Source organism: Ovis aries, chromosome X, assembly GCF_016772045.2.
Source record: "Ovis aries strain OAR_USU_Benz2616 breed Rambouillet chromosome X, ARS-UI_Ramb_v3.0, whole genome shotgun sequence".
Taxonomy (NCBI): Eukaryota; Metazoa; Chordata; class Mammalia; order Artiodactyla; family Bovidae; genus Ovis; species Ovis aries.
In genome coordinates, this window is record NC_056080.1 from 16,153,320 (window position 1) to 16,175,377 (window position 22,058).

The 22,058-nt window shown below is 41.3% G+C and overlaps 1 pseudogene; it reads left to right on the forward strand.

The window, feature by feature from the left end:
- The first annotated feature begins 14,901 nt into the window (after nucleotides 1-14,901).
- LOC114111430 (protein Mdm4-like) lies at nucleotides 14,902-15,491 on the forward strand (annotated as a pseudogene).
- The last annotated feature ends 6,567 nt before the right edge of the window (nucleotides 15,492-22,058 follow it).

Genomic DNA, 22,058 nt, shown 5'->3' on the forward strand with positions numbered 1-22,058 from the left:
GACAGCACCAACCTGTATCATTTCCTGGGAAAATGAATTCTATCATAATATTTATAACACAAGGAATGACATAGGACTATGGAATCATTTTATCCTTAGAAGGAATTCTCCTTTTAGGACACTAAGGCTCAGACAGGTGAAGTGCCTTATTCAACTCACACAGCCATTTGCTAGCAGAACAAGACTCAGACCCTCTCCTGTCCTCCAGCCCAGTCTCTTTCCCTTTGACCTTCTCCCCTGTATGTCTCCACCCTGCAAAAAATAAAGCCAACAGCCTATATAATCCTATAAGAGAAAAGCAGTGTTAGCTATTCCTAAACTGAAAGAGAACATTTAATACAATCTCGCTAGATTTCTATAAGTAGGACTACCAGACTTAGCAAATAAAAATATAGGATGCCCTGTTAAAATCTGCATTTCATGGAAAAGAATCTGAAAATGAATGGGTATATGCATAATAGAATCACTTTGTTATACACCTGAAACTAACAGAACATTGTAAATCAACTATACTCCAATATTACATGAAATTAAATTTAAAAATGAAATGAATAATTGTTAAGCATTTTTTATTGCATGTCTTTTTTTTAATTTATTTTTAATCAGAGGATAATTGTTTTACCATGTTGTATTGGCTTCTGCCGTACAATGTGAATCAGCCATAAGTGTACATATGCCCCTCCCTCTTAAACTTCCCTCCCATCTCCCTGTAAAACATTACCATTCCAAAAAAAATGAGAAATAACATTTAATTATAAGCATGTCCCAAATATTTCATGGGACATGTTTATTATTAAACATTATTCCTTGTTTATCTGAAAGGCAAATATAACTGAGCACCTGTGTTTTCAGTATAAGTGTGTCCCATGAAATATTTGGGGACATATTTGCACACAAGAAAAGTGTTTGCTGTTAATCTGAAATGCACATTTAACTGGTGTCCTATATTTAATTTGGCAACCCTACTGTAAAGCCTTTGAGAAGAGAACCTTTTCACTCATTTCTCCTAGGCACTCAGGCATTAATCTTTCTGTGTTCCTCCAAGGAAGAGCCCAACCTAGTGAGTCATTCAGTGGCTCCGTAATAAACAAGGGAATCTCCAGCCTTGCCCTCCCATCTGCAGGCTGTCTCGGCTGTCAACGCTATCGTTCTTAACAGCCAACTTACTGGGGAATCAAGCTGCAGATCTCAACTGTCCCTCCCAACCTTTATAATAAATTTGAGTTGGGCAAGATGCCAGCTTTAAAAAAAAAAATGCACAGAACCAACTCTTGTAACTATGGGAATAAGAGGGTAGGAAAAACCCAAGGAAACAGACAAGCTTTCCTTCTCTTTACAGAAGCTTTTCTAAATGTAATAGGCGACAATTGGTACAAACACCCCAGCCATTTCCTGGACATGTATACATATCAAAGAGAGCACGGCAAGAGTCCATTGGATTTTGCATTTTATGATTTTGCTTTCTTTCATTACTAGTATTTTGTGGCATACTAAAGAGGGGATGACGGAAGAAGTCCATACAAGGTGCAGGCACAAAGGGGGTACAGGTAATAGGGGGATCATTGTCTGGAGAGAATTTAAAAACAATAATAAAACTGACTAAAAGTTGTTCTGCTTTTTATTACCCTGTGCTGACAATTCTAAACAATGTCGTTAATAAAATACTCCTCCCACTGCAACTCCCCTTCCCCTAGAACCTTGGCAGTTCTGATATTAAGCAAGTCCATCAACCATTTTTAAAAACCCCGTTTTATGGAGTTGCTTTTTTGTTGCTTGTAGGATGATCCGTAGGAGGTGGAAAGGAGAGGAGAAGAGCTAGATGGGGATGCTTAAGCCATCCAAAGAGCAAGAGTCTTAATAAACAGAGATGTCCCTCTCATGCACATATCAGACTATGTCTTGAGATTTCCAAGGACCAAGAGGCAATATTATACTAAAAGGAGCACTGGAGAAGAAGCCAGAACACCTGGGTTAAAATGCGGCTGCATATCTGAATTCAAAAGGTATGGCCTCTCTGAGCCTCAGTTTCCCTCCTGTCAAGTAGAAGCTCTGACCACTGACTCATCTGTGTACTCTATTTGCTTGTCTTGTGAAGCTAAGAGATAAAACATACAAAAGTGCTTTGCAAACTTCAAGGTCCCTTGCCCATGTAAATTGCTGTATTTATTGTAACAGAGACCAAAATAGCAGCAGCTTAAACAAGATAGAAGATCTGGCTCTCTATAAATGTCCAAGCTTGTAGGCAGTCGATGGAGGTAGGATAACTTTGTTTCCCAAGGTCATCTAAGGATCCAGGCTCCTTCTCTGTTACTGTTCTGTTATCCCCAACACTGTCTTTCTTATCTTTTAGACTGAAAGTGAACTGCTACCCAACACAAATTCATTCCTATCCACAAGAAGAGACTCAGTGGAGGATGAGCAGTTTCCTTTAAGAGCATATGACTCAGATATTACACACATCACTTCTGTTCTTTTCTTATTTTTTAAAACTGAATCACATGGTCTCACATTGCTGCCACAGAGGCTGAGAAATGTACTCTCTGGCTGGGCAGCTAGTGTTCTGATGAAATCTGAAGTTTCTATTGCTTAAAGTTGATAATGGATATGGTGGATGATGGGCAGTTTGACAAGTTATTGTCCTTATTTTTCAGGCTAGTGGATAAAGAATTGTTTGTTGTTCTATTGCTCTGAGGAATCAGAAAAAGATGAAAAGTCCCATCTTGCCACTGTGGCTGATGAGGTTTACATACATATCAATGTTTCAAAGCAAATGATCCTGGTTTAAATGAGGAATGAATTCCTAGAGCAGTAGATTTCAAAGCATTTTCAGCTGGGGCCTGTGTGACTGTTCTCCCAAGAGACCTCTTCAGTGTGAATTTCAGTGTGAATCTAGACACATCATATGAATATAGCCCTGCGCCTCTTGAGGACCAAGCCCAAATCCCAGGGGAAACATGGAATGTAGACCACCTTGCCACTCTATGGACCTGATTCAGCAAGCGCATCCTGAGAAAGTGGTACATCATCTGGTTAGTGCCCTAGCATCCTCAAGCCCTTGTGTCACTGCCTCCATAATTAAACCCAGACCATTAGCTCTAACCCACTGCACCCACATCAATTATGCCAGTTTGGATAACAGCCACAGGAACTCTCCTTTTCTGTCTTCCGCCTCTCTGGAAATAATCCTGGTCATATCACATCGGTATAGTTAGAACTGCCTTGGCTTTTATAAGATGTCAAGGCTGCTATGCCATGATGGAACAGAAGCTTTGTTCTTCTATCCACTGATTAAAAGGTAATTTAACCTCTTCCAAAGGTGGTCTAGCCAATCCCCAGCAGTATTGACATTGTGTTAATGAGAAATTGCTCTCCAGAGTGATAAATTAGCCTTCTGAGACTAGTATGCAAACCCCTCTTCACTGGATGGCCCAGCCTTAAAGAGCACATTTGGTAGTTTCATCATCCTCTGCTCCCTTCAATTACATGTGTAGGGGCTCATACAGCATATCTGAAATCCTGGAGCTGTGCAGATTAAAATACACACTGGCAGTCTCCTCAGTTACGCCAAGTGTCCCAGTTTGCTGCTTTCCTCGTGTGCTAGGCTACACTGACTGTAGCTCAGCGGCAATAGGTTGCTTAACCCACCTTGTTTCTTAGAGAGGTAAGAAACTCAGTTTACCTTGAGGAAAAAAGAGAACCAAGCCAAAAGGTCTCTCAGAATGTGGGAGGAGCCTTAGCATTCACTGAATTTAATGCTTTTGTTTTGCATCTGAGGAAACTGAGGCCCAGGGAGATGAAATGGCCAAAGTTGGGGGATGCTCAAGCAGCAGAGGTGGACTAGGACCCATTCTCTCTGACAATGGGATCACTGTTTTTTACCATCCTTCACACATCCTACCAGACTGATGGCCACCTATATACCAGTTGTCACATCATCTGGAGACCCCCCCATTCCACCACCTTGGTGGTTTTTGTCCCAGGTAAAGAAAGCACTCACTTTGCTTGAGGATGTGAACCTGATTTCTTCCTATGTAGCAGACACAAATCTCCAGGCACAAACTCAGGTAAGCAAGAAACATTTCATATCTTTATTTTCTAATAAAGAGACCAGCCCAGTCCTGCCAAGCAGGAAATACAATCCCAGACATTCTTGAGTGCTCTCCCCGACTCTGCTGGGGTATCCAGGTTCTGGGTCTCAGGAAGCGCTAAGACATCAGTGTGCACTTCTGAATCTCAGGGAGATAGAGAGGTGTCATCAAGATGTCACAGACTCAGCCCACAGGGCCCCTTCAGCTCCCCAGACTGCAGCTTCTTGACTGTGCTGGGGACTGGGGGATTCCTGGTTGGCCGGAAGCCTAGGCCTTGGTCCTCTCTCCTCAGCTCTATTGTCTAAAATCAGCCTCCTCCCCTGGTATGGTCAGGATGAAAACTACAGGGACCTGAGCTTGCCAGGTTTTCAGATATCTTTCCTGTTCCAAGTTACAGGAATATTCTCTCTTGCCTCAGACTCTAGGATACCATTACAAGTCCCTAGAGGGACCCAGGCTTTTAGAAACAAGTGCCAGGAAGGAAAATGGAAGTAAGTTCTACTCTAGTCCAGCCCCAAACCTTTACCAAGACAAGAAAGAAAAGTGGGGAAAGATGGAAAGATGCAGGGAAGGGAAATACAAATTATTTTCCCCCCAAATTATACTGCACAAAATGAGTTTCATGAAAGGAAAAACAACCTGAATTCCAGTTCAGTTTTTCTGAGGGAAAGAACGCTGGGGGAAAGTGTCCAAGCTTCATCTTGAAAGGAGCACAGAAACCATGGGATCATATCTCCACAGTGGGAGAGGCTCCTATGTGCCCTAAAAATGCCCAGTGAGTACACCAACTCTCGGGCCTTCCTCACTCCTTGATCGTTCCGTAACTCCCACCACCTGGCTACAGATGCCCCCGGTCTCCATAACAACTCGGCGAAGGTCCCCAGCATCCGGTTGTCCAGACCAGTGGCCAACTCTTTGTCTTCATGCTCTGACCTTCGCCTCCTCCCTGAAACTCTTTTCTCTGAGGGATGGTTGGTGACATTGGATCTTACTGGTTCAGCCTCTACCTTTCAGACCATGTCCTCCTTTATTCCTTTACTGGCTTTTCTCCCTTTCCTTTCCATGAATCAAAGGCATTCTCTAGGGAGCTGATCTCAGCCACTTCTATCTCTATTTGATCTTCCTCCTTGATTAATACACTCCTACAACTTTTGTTGTCTTTAAATCTACATCTCCAGCCCCACTCGATTTCCTGAAGTCTACACCCAGAATCCCACCAGCCTTTTGATTGTTTCCTGCTGGGTGTGCCACCAGTACCTCAAATCTGTCATGTTCAAAATCAACTCATCTTTCTTCCCTAAGCCAGCTTCTCTTTGTGACGTCCTTGTTCCATTGACACATCACCAGTCTTCCAAACTTTCGATCCATCTGTGACTCCTTCTCTCCATTGTCCTTACATCCAATACTATTTTAATCTAAATGGATTTTAGTTCTACGCATGGAATACTTCAAGTATTACATAACAAGTACAGAATAACGTGGAACTCTCCATCAGGACGCCATCTTTCTATTAATGCTATATAACCTTAAATTAACCATGGCTATCATTTTGGCTTTTGTCCTTCCATAATTTCTTCTACACAAATAAGTATTTTTACTTAAAAGGGATCATCTTGTTTGGAACTTGTTTTGTCACTTATTATATCATAAACACTTTCCTATTCCATTAAATGTTATTTTATATAGTAATTCTCAAATTCTAAGTGTGTATCAGAATTATCTGAGAGCACTTGTTAAAAATATATTTCCCTGTCTTCCCCCAAAGATACTTATCTAGTATTCTGGGGAGGATCTAGGAACCTGTATGTTTAACCAGTATCCCAGAAAACTCCAATGCATAAGGGTTTTGGATCCCAGTTGGAGAAATAATGTTGGTCAAGTACAATTTTTAAGAATTGCCTCATTTTGTTTTGCTTACATTTAACAATAATTTAGTTACTAGTCCCCACTAACATGTATTTAGACTGCTCTCCAATTGTTTAATATTATTATTAGTTCCACTGACTTTATCTCCAAGCTTTCTCTTTACAATTCCCTCTAGCCACCCGCAGACACACACACACACACACACACACATCATGGCCAGGAAGCAAACTGCCATTGCCTTGGTTGTGTGCACATATAATTTTTCTTTAGGTAAATTCCTAGAAGTAGAATTTCTGGGTCCAAAGGATATGCAATATCAAAAGCTATACATATATGGTAATATATGCAATTGGAGAAGGCAATGGCACCCCACTCCAGTACTTTTGCCTGGAAAATCCCATGGACAGAGGAGCCTGGTGGGCTGCAGTCCATGGGGTTGTGAAGAGTCGGACACAACTGAGCGACTTCACTTTCACTTTTCACTTTCATGCATTGGAGAAGGAAATGGCAACCCACTCCAGTGCTCTTGCCTGGAGAATCCCAGGGACGGGGGAGCCTGGTGGGCTGCCGTCTATGGGGTTACACAGAGTCGGACACGACTGAAGTGACTTAGCAATATATGCAATTATATTATTCATTATGTAATTATATAATAATATATTAACATTATAGTAATATAATTGTAATACAATAAATAACTCAAAATTAATGTTTTAATTACATGATATATGTGATAATGTATCAATTTTTATATGTTCAAATGGGGTTTTATTTGGACCCTCATACAAGACCTACATTTATCAGTGTTAATTTCATTTGGTTATATCTTATCCATTGCTTCAGGGGCCCTGATATTTTCACGTCCTTACACTCCTCTAAAAGTATTTGTCATTCCTCTAATCTCCTACATATCTGATGTGTAGCTTGTGTACTTTCATCCAAATTATGAGTGAGAAATAGTGAATGGGATAAGACTGAGAAATGTCTTACTGCTCTATCAGAAGCCTATATGTACCTAGCACTCTTGCTTGTTCTTTAAACATTAAAAACTTAATTAAAATAGCGATCAGCTTATGATTCTCCATGTTGTCTTAAAGGTTGTAGGGATAAAACTTACCACATGTGTGCTGAAGTTCACATCCACTGCCATCTATCTCTTGGCTTTGATCTGTCAACCAAAGGAAAGAAATAGGTGTATTGATTTTCTGTATTTATTTCATGCGGCTTAACACAGATTCATAATCCAATGCTGTATGCTAAGTCGCTTCGGTCATGTCTGACTCTTTGCAACCCCATGGACTGTAGCCTGCCAGGCTCCTCTGTCCATGGCATTCTCCAGGCAAGAATACTGGAGTGGGTTGCCATGCCCTTCTCCAGGGATCTTCCCAACTGAGGAACTGAACCCGCATCCCATGTCTCCTGCATTGGTAGGCAGGTTCTTTGCCACTAGTGCCACCTGGGAAGCCTAATGCTGTAGCAGCACACAACGTAAAACTGTGCTTGGTTTGTGTGTCTGAGCATGGACTGAGGGCTCTGTCCATCTAAGCAGGGTAGAATTGTTGATGGCCCCTCTAGTGCGGAAAGAAGAGAGCAGGAACAGGAAGCAAAAGGCAGGAGGCAGGGGGCTTACAGCAAAGGGAGGCATCTGGGAAGTGAGAAAGGAGGGAAGCAGAGGAGGGGCACAGGTTGCCTGGTAATGTTACTTACGATATTAATAGTAATTTCTAACATTAATCAAATTTACGAGGTGCCCAGCACTCTGTTAAATGCTCCACATGGATGAACACTTCTACTCTAACAACCCTGAAAAATGAGTACTACTACTGTCTCTAGGGCTTTCTTAGGGGCTCAGACAGTAAACAATCTGTCTGCAATGGAGGAGACCAGGGTTCCATCTCTGGGTTGGGAAGATCCCCTGGAGAAGGAAATAGCAACCCATTCCAGTATTCTTACCCAGTGAATACCATGGACAGAGGAGCCTGGTGGGCTACAGTCCATAGGGCTGCAAAGAGTAGGACATGCCTGAGCAACAAACACTTTCATACTTTTACTACTGTTTCCATTTTGCAGATGGAGAAACTGAGGCACAGAGAGGCTAAGAATCATGCTCAATGTCACAAAACCATTAAGTGGCATAACCAGGATTTGAGCTAGGCCATCTGATGCTCCCTCTGAAGTGTGTGAGCTGCTCACCACAGCAGATAGCATGTGTCACACTGTTATTTTATTCTGGCTACTATTATTATTGGTGTACATGTGTGTATGTGGATGCACTCACACATGTGCACACACACACACACACACACACACACACACACACACACACCATGGCCAGGAAGTGAATTGCCATTGCCTTAGTCGTGTGCACATAAATGAGTTAGCCTTGGGTGTGTCTCTGTGCGCTTACCTGGAAACAGTATTTTGAGGAAAGAGGCATTTGGATGGTCATACTAAGCATGACCAACTTGTCCCAGTTTTCCAGGAACTTCACCAGACTTATGACCGTAAGTCCCATGCCCAGGGAATCCTCTCTTTGCTGGGCACACCGGAACAGTTGGCCACAATACCTGTACTAGTCTGGAGAACCAACTGCATGTTTTGTTATTTCTTCCCACTGAATACACAAGGGGGCATTGTAACCATTCAGTCATGCATTCCTCAAACATTTATTGAGCGCCTAATTAGAGATGTGACTGCTGCCCAAGAACCTAGCACCAAGGATGGGTTAAGGCAACAGGAAAGTGAGAAAACCTTCCCTGATCCTCATCAGAAAGCATAAAATGTGTATTTAAATAAACAAACACTTCCAGAGCACTGACTGTGTGCCAAGCACTGTAATGAGCACTTTACATCCTAACTCATTTGATCCTCACAAATACCCTGGGGCATAGTTACTATGAGTGACTAACCCGTCACTTCACTTCTTTGTAAAGAAACAGAGGCAAAGAGAGGTTAAGTACCTTGCCCATCACACAGCTGGCAAGGGGCCCAGAGCAAGATCAGAACCCAGGCAGGCCCTCATTGCTTTAGAACCCACTGCTTTAACTATTGTGCTCTGCTGGGGAAAGGACCTTGAATCCCAGCAAGAACTCTGCATGGCCTCAGTTTCTTTCTAGCCCTGCTTAGGGATTTTTCCCTAGCCGAGTGGTTCTTGAACCCTGAGCACACATTAAAATCACACAAGAAGTTTGAAAAATAACATTCCTCAGGGCCCCACTCACAGAGGTTTGATTTAATGAAGTCACTCTGATCTGAACCTCAGGATTTTTTAAAGCTGCCCTCAAGAATCTTCTGTGTAGCTGGGTCTGAGAACCGAGGTGGCTAGGTCCTTCCCTCTAGCAAGCTGGGCTATTCCCACCCCAGTCCTCTAATCTGGCACTTCTCAAAAGGATATATGCATGCATGCTAAGTCACCTCAGTCATTCTGATTCTTTGCAACCCCATGGACTGTAGGCTCCTCTGTCCATGGGATTTCCCAGGCAAGAATACTGGAGTGGGTTGCCATGCCCTCCTCCAGGGAATCTTCCCAATCCAGGGATCAAACGCGCATCTCTTATGTCTCCTGCATTGGCAGGTGGGTTCTTACCACTAGTGCCACCTGGGAGGTCATGCTAATGGGCAAATTCATCAGCTGAGGACCGGATTAAAATGCAGAATCTGATTCAGTAGGTTTAGGGTGGGGTGGGGTGAGGTGGATCAGAAAGTCAGCATTTCGAACCAGCTCCTAGGATATGCTGATGCTACCAGCTCATGGACCACATTTGGAATAAGCAAACATTTGGAGGCCAAGGGTGGTCCTTAGATCAGAAGCCTCTGCATCCCCTGCTTGTTAGAAATGCAGACTCTCAGGCCCCATCCGAGTTTGGGAAGTGTTGCTCAAATCCTGAGCTTCCCACAGGTGCTGAGGATGGGTTTCAGATGTGCCAAGGTATTGCCTCCCCTCAGCTCTTAGGAACTTGGGCAGTGACCCCTACGGTCCAGCTGCAAGCAGCCTCACTGACCCCATGTGGATGCAGATGCTGTAAGATTCACCACTGACCACCAGAGACAGAGGTGAGACAGTGTTGCTCCCTCTGGCCTTACACCTCCAGCAAACCTTTGCTCATTCTGTTTCTCCCACCTGGGTGGCCTCGAACTGGCCTTACCCAAGTTCTGAAGTTCAAGCTCATGTTCTAGTACTTCTTCTATGGAACCATTCCCATTTCCATGTGGCCATTTCAGCCCAATAGACTTTTCCACCTAAAACAAATACATGATAGCATTTCCTATGTGCCAGTCTCCATTCTAAGCCCTTAACAGGATTCGTTCATGTAACTCCCATTTTACAGGTCAGGAAAACTGAGATGCAGCAGTAGGGTGCGTCTCAAGTTCACACAGCTAACGAACGGTAGTGTCAAGACTCAAACCCGAATAGCCTGGCTTTGGAATCACTATGCTGAACCACAACACTAAGATTCTTCTTGCTGCTGTGGGATCTAGAAGGATTTGCAAATGATACAGCATGTGGATAGTGAAAGAAAATATACTTATTTCCCACAGCTGCCGCAACAAAGTACTACAAACTGGGTGACTTATACTAACAGAAATTGTGTTCCTTCACAGTTCTGGAGATCAGAAGTCTGAGCTCACAGTGTGGGCAGGGTCATGCTCCCTCTGGAGGCTCATGGGAAGGGTTCTCCTTCGCCTGTCCCTGGCTTCATGGTGGTCACCAGCAGTCCTCCGGGCCCCTTACCTTACAGATACGTCACCCATCTTTGCTTCCATCGCCACACTGTCTTCTCTGTCTCTCTCTGTGCCCTGTCCTCTCCTTAAAAGGACGCCAGGAAGACCAGAGAGTGGGACATGCACTCATCTCCTCCTCAACTAGCTGCTGAACAACCATTTACAGAAGGCTGCTAGAGCCCAAGATACCGCATGTCCAGGAGAAATCAGGAGCTTTGCAGACAAGCAAAAAGATAAAAGAATTCAGCACCAGCAAACCAGCTTTACAACAAATGCTAAAGGAACTTCTCCAGGCAGGAAACACAAGAGAAGGGAAAGACCTACAAAAAATAAGCCCCAAACAATTAAGAAAATGGTAATAGAATCATCCAGTCCCATCACTTCATGGCAAATAGATGGGGAAACAATGGAAATAGTCACAGATTGTATTTTATTGGGTTCCAAAATCACTGCGGACTCGAAATTAAAAGATGCTTGCTCCTTGGAAGAAAAGCTATGACAAACCTAGACAGCATATTAAAAAGTAGAGAGATTACTTTGCTCACAAAGGTCCGTATAGTCAAAGCTATGGTTTTTCCAGTAGTCATGTATGGATGTGAGAGTTGGACCATAAATAAGGTTGAGTGCCAAACAGTTGATGCTATCAAACTGTGGTGCTGGAGAAGACTCTTGAGAGTCCCTTAGACTGCAAGGAAGTAAACCAGTCAGTCTCAAATGAAATCAACTCTGAATATTCATTGGAAGGATTGATGCTGTGGCTGAGCTCCAAAACTTTAGCCACCTGATGCAAAGAACTGACTCATTGGAAAAGACCCTGATGCTGGGAAAAGTTGAGGGCAAGAGGAGAAGGGGGCGACAGAGGATGAGATGGGTGGATGGCATCACAGACTCAATGGACATGAGTTTGAGCAAGCTCTGGGAGATAGTGAAGGACCGGAAAGCCTGGTGTGCTGCAGTCTATGAAGTACCAAAGAGTCAGACAGGACTTAGAGACTGAACAGCAACAATTGAATCATACATATCTCTGATGCTGCTGCTGCTGCTGCTGCGTCACTTCAGTCGTGTCCGACTCTGTGCGACCCCATAGATGGCAGCCTACCTAGTTACCTTAAATATAAATGGATTAAATGCACCAACCAGAAGCCACAGGCTGACTGGGTGGATGAAAACATTTTGCATGTATGTACTTCCACTTACGACATCACTCTACTAAACCCCTCAAATTGTATGTAATTATTTTATATTGTTAGGTTAATCATGTTTCCATTACAGCTGGTAATTGCAATTATCTTTTATTTTTTGTCTGCCTATTGATTGTGAAAACTAATAAACATTTTTTACTATTGTGATTAGGTAAATATTATTAGTTTTAATACCACTGTATCATGATTGGCCAACAGACAATAAAAGAATTCTGTATTACTAAAACTACCATTTACGAGAAAAACCTCTAACTACTTTTTAAAATCCAGATGCACATTATAACTGTCTTGGAATGTTCTGAAAAATACAAATACTCAGGTATTGTTTTTTCCTCCAGATCTCCAGATGTGATTCTAATGAACAGTCATGTTTAAAAACAACTGGACTATATGATGATCTTTTACTTTTATCTAGTTTGTCTCACTTTTTCTATTTCATATTCAGTGCTTCCGTTTCATTTAGTTAATCTTTTCCAAATTCTCTGCCTCATTTGTTGTCATTCTTTCTCAAGCCTTTATCAAGTGTAGTAGAAAAGCTTTGGTGTGCGTATATATATATAGTATGTATGATATATATTTTAGAAAACTTATGAATTTCTGCCTAGCTAAAAAATGTATGACATTTTGGTTCCACTTGTTTGACTAAGTATGAATAGAACGTTGGATGTCTAACTTATATTCACTCAAAACTTTGCTGTAGTTCCACTTATTCTGGCATCTAGTATTACTGCTAAAAGTCTAGAAACCTTATTATCTTTGTGATTTAAAAGAAATTTGAATGAGGCTTAAAACTTCTAAATCTGAGAATATAAAGAAATACTATGTTGTAAAACAATAGGAAATTAAAATGTGATACAGTGTTATTAACTAAAGTACAGATTTTGTTCAGATTTCACAAACATTTATGCTAGTGCCCATTATTTGTGTTCACACCTTATTCAAGATTGCACATTATGTTTAGTTATATTGAGCAGCTTCAGCTACATGCAACAAATTCTGATAAATTCTCTTCGTTTTTAATCTGTTACAAATATTTTCTCATTTTAATTGTTATGGCTTTTTAGATACACCCATCATTTAACAGTGGATATTTAATTTCCAAATACATGGGGTTTTTAAAGTATCTTTGATATTAATTTCTCATTTTGATATTTATTTCTCATTTAAATGCTTTCTTCTTTGCAATCACCCTCTTTTTTTCAGTCTTTTAACTTTATTGAGGCTTTCAATGGCTAAGTCAAAGATCTCTCAGTAAATGTCACACTGTACTTGAAAATATGTGGGTTATTCTCAAATATCTTTTGATATTGATTTCTAACATAATTCTATAGTGATAAAAGAACAGACTCGGAATGATTTCAATACCTTTAGATCATGAAATTTTTGCACTTTGTTTTATGTCCCTAGATACGTTCCAGTGTATCCTGGTTTAAAGTTTATGGGAAGTTGAATAGAATTTGTATCCTGTTGTTATGTGAAAAATTGTGTAAATCTTAATTATGTTGAATTGGTTCATAGTGCTTTTCAGGTCTCCTATATCCTTCTAATTTTCTGTTTATTCATTCTATTAATTTTTGAGAGTTTGATATTGACACTCCAACTAAAAATCTTAATTTATCTACTTAAAATAATTGTAATATATTATGGAACTGTATGTAACTTCGTTCTGTGTTTTCTAAGTCTCCTCTAAATGTGTTATCATACTTTCATAATTTAAAAAATTAAAGGGAAAAAAGGTTTAAAAAAAAAAGTGACACCAGTCATTGCATCAGATATGCAGATGATACCACTCTAATGACAGAAAGGGAAGAGGAACTAAAGAGCGTCTTGATGAGAGTGAAAGTGGAGAGTGAAAAAGCTGGCTTAAAACCCAACATTCAAAAACCTAAGATCATGACATCCAGTCGCATCATTTCATGGCACACAGAAGGGGAAAAAGTGGAAGCAGTGATGGATTTTATCTTCTTGGGCTCCAAAATCATGTCAGATGGTGACTGCAGCCATGAAATTAAAAGACACTTGCTCCTAGGAAGAAAAGCTATGACAAATCTAGGCAGCCTACTGAAAAGCAGAGAGATCACTTTGGCGACAAAGGTATGTAGAGTCAAAGCTATGGTTTTTCCAGGAGTCATGTACGGATGTGAGAGTTGGACTATAAGGAAAGCTGAGCACCAAAGAATTGATGATTTCAAATTGTGGTGCTGGAGAAGACTCTTGAGAGTCCCTTGGACTGCAAAGAAATCAAATCAGTCAATCTTAAATGAAATCAGTCCTGAATATTCATTGGAAGGACTGATGCTGATGCTGAGGTCTAATACTTAAGCCACCTGATGCGAAGAGCTGACTCATCGGAAAAGGCCCTGATGCTGGGAAAATTTGAGGGCAGAAGGAAAAGGGGGCAACAGAGGATGAGATGGTTGGATGGCATCACCAACTCAATGGACATGAGTTTGAGCAAACTTCGGGAGATGGTGAAGGACAGGGAAGCCTGGTGTGCTGGAGTCCATGGGGTCACAAAGAGTCAGACACGACTTAGTGACTGAACAACGTTGCATCAGGGCCAACTCTGGTCCAGTATGGATGGATTCATCTTTAATTATATCTACAAAGACCCTATTTCTAAATAAGATCATGTTCTGAGATTCTGGGTGGACATGAATTGGGGGGATGCTATTCAACCCAGTACAGAATAGCACAGAGATTGTCTCATGGGCAGAAAATGTTTCTTAAAACTCTTCAGCTACTCACTGTTTGGAAATACTGCTAAAGCCTTGGAACTGACACCCTCCAGATGCAGTGGAGACACAGAAAGCAACCCATGGAGTAGTTGGATGTTGACATCAACGGACTGCAATATCCTCAGTGCCAAAATGACATCATTTTCTACCTCCATCCAGGACTGAACATCTGATAGTTCTTGTGGGTTCTCTCCAGACCAAATCAATCAGTTGATTTTTGTGTACAACAGGCACAATAAAACTGCCCCTTCTGAGAATTTTGCAGGTGGCAGGCACAAAGGTGAAATGCGCACTGTTGAAGTGGCCAGGCACGGTCCAGGCCAGTATATACTGGCAAAGCAGCCTGAGATCCTCTTCCAACAAGAAGTGTTTCCATGCTTGGCCCTGAGGAAAGATTAATATTCAAATTGCACTGAGTGAACCCATTGTCTCTTCATTCCTGTTATCACTGCCCCCCCCTCCCCAGAAAAGAAGGAAAATGAAGGAGTTGATAATCCTTAACTGCTAAAGAACTATTTCAGCTCTAGTCATTATGGCCAAAGATCTTATAACGAAGGAAGAACAACACAAAACTTTTTAATCCCTGAAGCTCAGGGGAATTTTCGAATTTGGCTCATAGGTCTGAAAGTCCAGAAACCATCTCAAGCACAGGAGAACAATCAGGAGGCCTTTTGGAGCAGAAACCAATCTCTTGAAGTCATGTAGAATAGGTGAGAAGTGCCCACGAAATGGGAATATTATTCATGGAAGCACAGGCCACCTTGTCACTTGTTGTCACAGTGCCAGAAGATTAAAGAAGCCTAAAGATTAAAGAATCTTCTTGCCCTCTCTGCAAAAAGATTCTGCTGGTTATTAAGGTTTTATGGCCAAACTGAAGTGGCAGGTTCCAGAGACGTGACTAGCAGGGCCAGATCAGGATAAAATCATCAGTACTGTGCTTCTCCACTCAGTGTGACCTGGGGCATCATCCATTGTTCATTGATTAATGCAACTCATACATTTGCCTTTCTAAATTCGTGTGGAATTCAAGAGCAATTCTTTAAAAGTAGAGTATCAATCTGGGGACTCCATTTACATGAAAAGTTACTTCAATTACTACATTGTTCTCTTTAAAAAGATTCTGGGCGGAGCAATTACAAAGATAAACAGGAAAGTACATTCATTGATCAAACTATCTGAAGATTAACCTTTTCCCTAGTTAATTTTATTCCTCAAATGGCACCCCACTCCAGTATTCTTGCCTGGAAAATCCCATGGACAGAGGAGCCTGGTAGGCTGCAGTCCATGGGGTCGTGAAGAGTCAGACATGACTGAGCGACTTCACTTTCACTTTTCACTTTCACACATTGGAGAAGGAAATGGCAACCCACTCCAGTGTTCTTGCCTGGAGAATCCCAGGGACGGGGGAGCCTGGTGGGCTGCCGTCTATGGGGTCGCACAGAGTTGGACATGACTGAAGCGACTTAGCAGCAGCAGCAGCTTCTATTTTTTAGAGCATGTTCTTAGGCATAAAAATTCAAAGTGGCTATGAGAAAAATGCTAAAGCTAAAAATAAAAAACACAAATAATATCACCTGTTATTGATGACTTTACAGTCAAGTTACACAGTTCTGAGAAACCTAAAGAGTACAAGTTTGAAAAATGAGAGATTTATTGAACATATGCCTAGAACGACGGTTATTAAACTTCTTGCTAACATACCCTGAATAATTTTGAGAAGCTGTACACTCTTTTCCACATTTAAAAAACCAAAGTTTAAGTAATATAAAATACACAGATCTTAAGGGTTGCTCTCCTATGAGCTATAGACATCTGAGTATCCACCACTGAAAATAAGCTGTAGAAAATTTCTATCTCCCCCCCAATTGCCCTTCATGCCCCTTTCCAGATAATCTTCCATTTCCTGACTCTCACCCTAGATTAGCTTTCTTTTGGCACATCTTTAATTTGATGGCTGAAATTTAAAAATACACATAATTACTTACCAGGAAAAAAAAAATGATTAGCTAAAGCTTTCCATAGTTCCTTGGTGAGGAAGGATCAAAAGTGAATACAGAACTACTATTTATAATCTGCTGTATACAGAATTTGTCTTAAAGGTGTCTAGTTCACACAGTTTGGACCTAGGTATTTTCTCAGTCTTTTGGGGGTGCTCTTTATTTATTATGTCCTGAATAAAATAACATATCAGGATTGATAAGAACATTTGCAAGTGCAAGTTTAGGGCTCAGAGTGAACCGATCAGTTCAACGGTACCCTTGCTAGAATGCTGCCTTCCTGAACAAGAGTTGGGGGAGGTGTGGAGAAGTGTGCTCCCTGGTATTTGTCATAGCCTGTCTTGAACCACTGGATAACTGTTTGTGGATGGGATATTTTATTCCCCAGCTAGACTGAGATATAATGACAAGGGAACAGAAATTGGAACCTAAAGACCTGGGTAGAAGATTCAATTTTGCTATTATCCATGTGATCACAGATTCCTCAGACTCTATGAGTCTTTGCAGATTCTGTTAAATGGAACTAAAACTTACCTCATCGGGAAAAATCTAGATAAGGAGAGTAAAAGTGCTTTGTAAAATGTCATGTTCTCATCACTGGGACTTTCTTACTATTCTTTTAATCAGGAGTTCATTCTTATGCTTCTTTTAACCCTCATTGAGCATTTCATGTAGGAGGTCTTAACAAATACGTGTTAACTGAGTGATGTATCTGCTTAATATACATATAAGGTATAAGAAACAAGCCATAGTCAGTTTACAAAAGAATGATCTGGAAGTTTCCTTCCTCTATTATTTTGAAGATCTATTTGTAAAATTACCATTACTATTTCTTCTTCTACCAGGAAAGCTAAGTAATACCACATAGTATAACCTCTCTTTGGAGCATCTACATGCCATTCTTAATCACATCTGCAATTCTCCTGAGAACCATTGCGAACATTTTCACACTTATGTAAACTGTAACTGAGAGCAAGAAATACTGTTCTGGGGACTCTCCTGGTGGTCCAGTGGCTCAGCTCTGCACTCCCAATGCAGGGGTCCCAGGTTCAATCCCTGGTCAAGGAACTAGATCCCACATGCTGCAACTAAGAGTTAGCATGTCACAACTAAGACCCGATTCAGCCAATAAAAATAAATATTTTTTTAAAAAGAAACACTGTTCTGATAAGGGCACGCCATGGTTGATTTTGTGAATCAGGAAAGTCCACCTAGCAAACCATCGTTAAGGTCTCAAGTATAAGCCAGATATTCAAATAGGAATCTTGATATAAAAATAAGATGATGGAGAAGGTGCTGGCCAAGACGGATGAGCCCTCTACATCCTATCTGCCCTACTGATTACAACTGAAAGCTCTAGACAGGGGACAAAAATAACTACTGCCACAGTTCACTGAGGAATTGGAAATAAAACAATAGCAGGCAGATTGGAGAGAGGGTTGGTTAACTTCATGTTATTCTGTGAGTCTGTTTGCTCAGGAGAGAAGCCTTGGCCACAGATGTAAATTTGGGAGTCATGAGCATATGGGTAGTTGTACGTGACAAACAAACAAGGACACCAAAAAGTTCACAGTTGTTTCTGCAACTTCAAGCATAGCTGGATCCAGAGGTTTAAATGATAATATTGGATTTCTGTCTATTTTTTCCTTCTCTTGTCTATTTTTTCCTTCTCTTGGCTTGATGGCCCTTGGCAATCCCAAAGTCTCCAATTCATGTCTAATCATTCAACAATTCAGCAGAAGTTTGCTTTTGTTTCTGTTTGGTTTGGTTTATCTGATAGTTTCAGTGGAAAAGTCTCAGTGAAGACTATGATTGGTACATTGAGGGTTACATATCTATTTTTGAGCCATGGCCTGTAACCCAGAGTATGACACTTTGAGGTTGAATAGAAAAAGATGACCCTGAAAAAGAGTGGCCAGAGTGGTAGGAGAAAATCCTAAAGCCAGTGATGTCCCAGAAACCAACTCAGTGAGTTTCAAAAAGGACTGAGTCAACATTCATAGAGGAGGCAGTGAAAACCAGGACTAGAGGAGATTTGACCCAGTACCCTGACCATAAAAGGGCATCAGGTAAAAAGCTAGGCAGTGGCCTTTGGAGGATAGAAGGTAGTATTAAGGAGAAGCTGGTAGAAAGTACACCAGATGTCTAAGAGGAGGAGGGTCTGGGGAATTAACTAAATCAAAAGGCTCTCAATGTCTCAGCTTCTTGAACTAAAAAGCATATCCAGATGATCAGGAAAGCCATGGGCTGAACGCGAAGCATCTCTCCTGACTCTCAATTCTGCTATATTATGGTACAGGATGCAAATATCTGTGGGGATTTTAAGTGAAAACATTAAACTTGAAAGAGATTTGTAGTGGCAAGGGGACTCTTTCAGCTTCTGCTCCCAGAGTTCCTGGCAGTAAGCATTCCTTCTCCTTTGGCTGGGGGTATGTGGGTGAAAAGAATGGGAAGCATGGCTGTTAGTTGTCTGAGCACTTGCCGGCTTTCTGTGGATAAAGAGATCACAGTTTAAGGATATTTTAGGACAGATCCAAGTATAAATAATGATAACGAAGCCTATCATTTGTGAAGCACTTGTGTAACAAGTGCTGTCCTAACAGCTTGACCTTGGTTATGGCTCACTATAACCCCATGGAATGGAGCACTGTTATAATCAGTCCTGTTTTAAAGATGAGGAAGCTGATGCACAGAGAGGTTAAAACAACTCACTCAAAGTCACACAGTTCTGGATTTAGACCTAGGGAGTCAAGCTTTTGAGCCATTGCATTTGCTAGACTGTAACTTCTGATACATTCAGAAAAGAAGGTCATTCTTCATATAAGGCCTGTGAATTTCTAGAAAAAGCAGGGTTGAGGAAGCACCATCTGGCAGCTGTGTCTCACCCCTGCCCTAGCCAGCCCATCAACTGGGGATTCAATAGCCATGCCACAGAGGCCTGGAAGCCCTACTCCCCTGGCAGCTTTGCCCTGTAACCTTGGAACCATGGGAAATTGTGGGTCCGCTGGGTGATGTTTATCTGAACCCTACAATTACCTTTTTGTTTGGACTTGCACTTTCAATTTTTATTGGTTTTAAGGCATTCCCCAAATGAAAAAATAATTTTGGAGGTGCTTTATACAATAGCTAGTTTCATTAAAACATTTCAATTTTAGCTTTCGTAACCTAAGGATGAAGAGAAAAACAAATCTGCAATTTCACAGAATTAATCTGTTTTCTTTGAATTCATATGCATAAATTACTTGTTACTTTATTTCTGAATGCAGACAATGGTAGCTCAAGCAGCATATGAACCCCCACAGCCCTGTCAAACAGCAATAAATATTTACCCACGGCCAGTCTTGCCCCTTTCCTGCCCTCTCCCTATATCATCTTGAAGTAAAAACCAAATACCCTATCATTTCATCCACAGAAATTTTAGGACACATCTCTAGAAGATGAGGAATATTTTTAAAAGAACACAGCCACAATGCCATGATCATAATTCCTTAACACCAGCAAATAGCCAGTCCGTGTTCATATTTCCAGAAATTATTCTCAAAATTCTGCTTATTCTACAGTTCTATACTCCTCCATTCTTATTAACTTGACAGCTTTGATACATATTTAACATTTTTTCATTATGAAAAACTCAAATCCACAAATGTAGAGAGAATAGTATGATGAAAGCCCTGCACCCATCATTCAGCTTCAACAATTGTCTACATTTGGCCAATTTTGCTTCATCTAGTTTCCCGTTTCCATCTTCCCCTTTCGTTGGCCATTTATAAGACAATTCTCAGACAACAATTCCTGTCATTGGGCATGCATTCTTAGCTTGGTCAGCACCAAGAAAATGCAGAGATGTTTTCTGATAGGCATTTATATATTTATTTCACTTTTAAATCCCTAGAAAAGGATTAGATTAAATGCAACATTTTTAGCGGATCAGACAAACTGACACTTGGCATTTGGTGTCTCTTTTTTCCCCCTGAGCGATGTTTAAAATAAAACCAAATTCTAAACAAATGGTGCTAATAGTCTATGACACAAATACCAAATAGGATATTTGTGTCACACATGCTTTGTCAGCTGTGTTCAGATCTTTAAAGGTACAAATTTTCCCAAAACTAACTGAATAAAGCTGAAATGCAAAATTTTAAGCCTAACTATTATTTTGGGGGGAAAAAAAAAACAGAAAAATGTAAAGAGACACCATCAGCTGGTTTAGATTCCAAATAGGGCCTAAATGATGACACTCCACTGGCAAAGCCCCTGGGTTCCTCTCATATTCCTTCTGGGTTTTTAGATCCACCGCTTTCTAAACAGCTCTTGGGGGACCTTTGAGAATTGTGTATCTCCTTGCTCGGGAGACATAAGAAATAGTTCAGGCTTTGGGTTCTCATAAGGTAACTCCACAGGTCACGATTTGTTGAAATTTACTGAGATGACCTTGTTTTGTCTTGGGGAGAGTTACCATGAAATCCACAGTAACACTCATGATAACTGTGAAATCATCATGTGTCACCATATTGCTCATTCTGCTGTTGCCACCACAAGCAAATGACAAATGACAGCCATATTGGCTAGTACACCATTAAGAGCGCAGGCGGGGAATGAAAACTTGTCACGGGTTAGGTCAAGCAACTAGAAAGAAAAGTGCTGTTGAGCACTTTCAGTGCCAAAAGCAGAAGATCCGGGCAAACAAAAAGTAATTAGTCAGGATTATAAATTGGTCCAATACTTGTGCAAAAGATTTGGCAGTACCTATTAAAGCTAAATGTGCATATACCCTAAGGTAAAGTCACTCAGTCGTGTCCGACTCTTTGCGACCCCATGGGCTGTAGCCTACCAGGCTCCTCTGTCCATGGGATTTTCCAGGCAATAGTACTGGAGTGGATTGCCATTTCCTTCTCCAGGGGATCTTCCCGACCCAGGGATCGAACCCGGCTTAACCGTCTGAGCCACTAGGGTCCAAGCAATTCCATTTTATGGCGCTAGAGGTCAGAAGAGTGCTCACCCTGGGGCACTGGCTGAGGAGGGCAAGAGTGAGCTTTCTGGGGTTCTAGAAATGTTCTGTATCTTGATCTGATGGAGGTCACACAGGTATAAACATAGGTAATTTTATTCACTGAATTGTGTACTGACCTGTAAAGTGAAAGTGAAAGTCACTCAGTCATGTCCAACTCTTTGCAACTCCATGGACTATACAGTCGATGGAATTCTCCAGTCCAGAATACTGGAGTGGGTAGCCTTTCCCTTCTCCAGGGGATCTTCCCAACCCAGGGAATGAACCCAGGTCTCCCATATTGCAGGCAGATTCTTTACCAGCTGAGCCATAGGGGAAGCCCCACTCTCCTGTAAGCAGACCTCAGAAAAGAAAAATAGTTTATAAAAATTCAGAATAAAGAGGCTTTGCCAGTCCAGGTTCGATGCATGAGACAGGGTGCTCAGGGCTGGTGCACT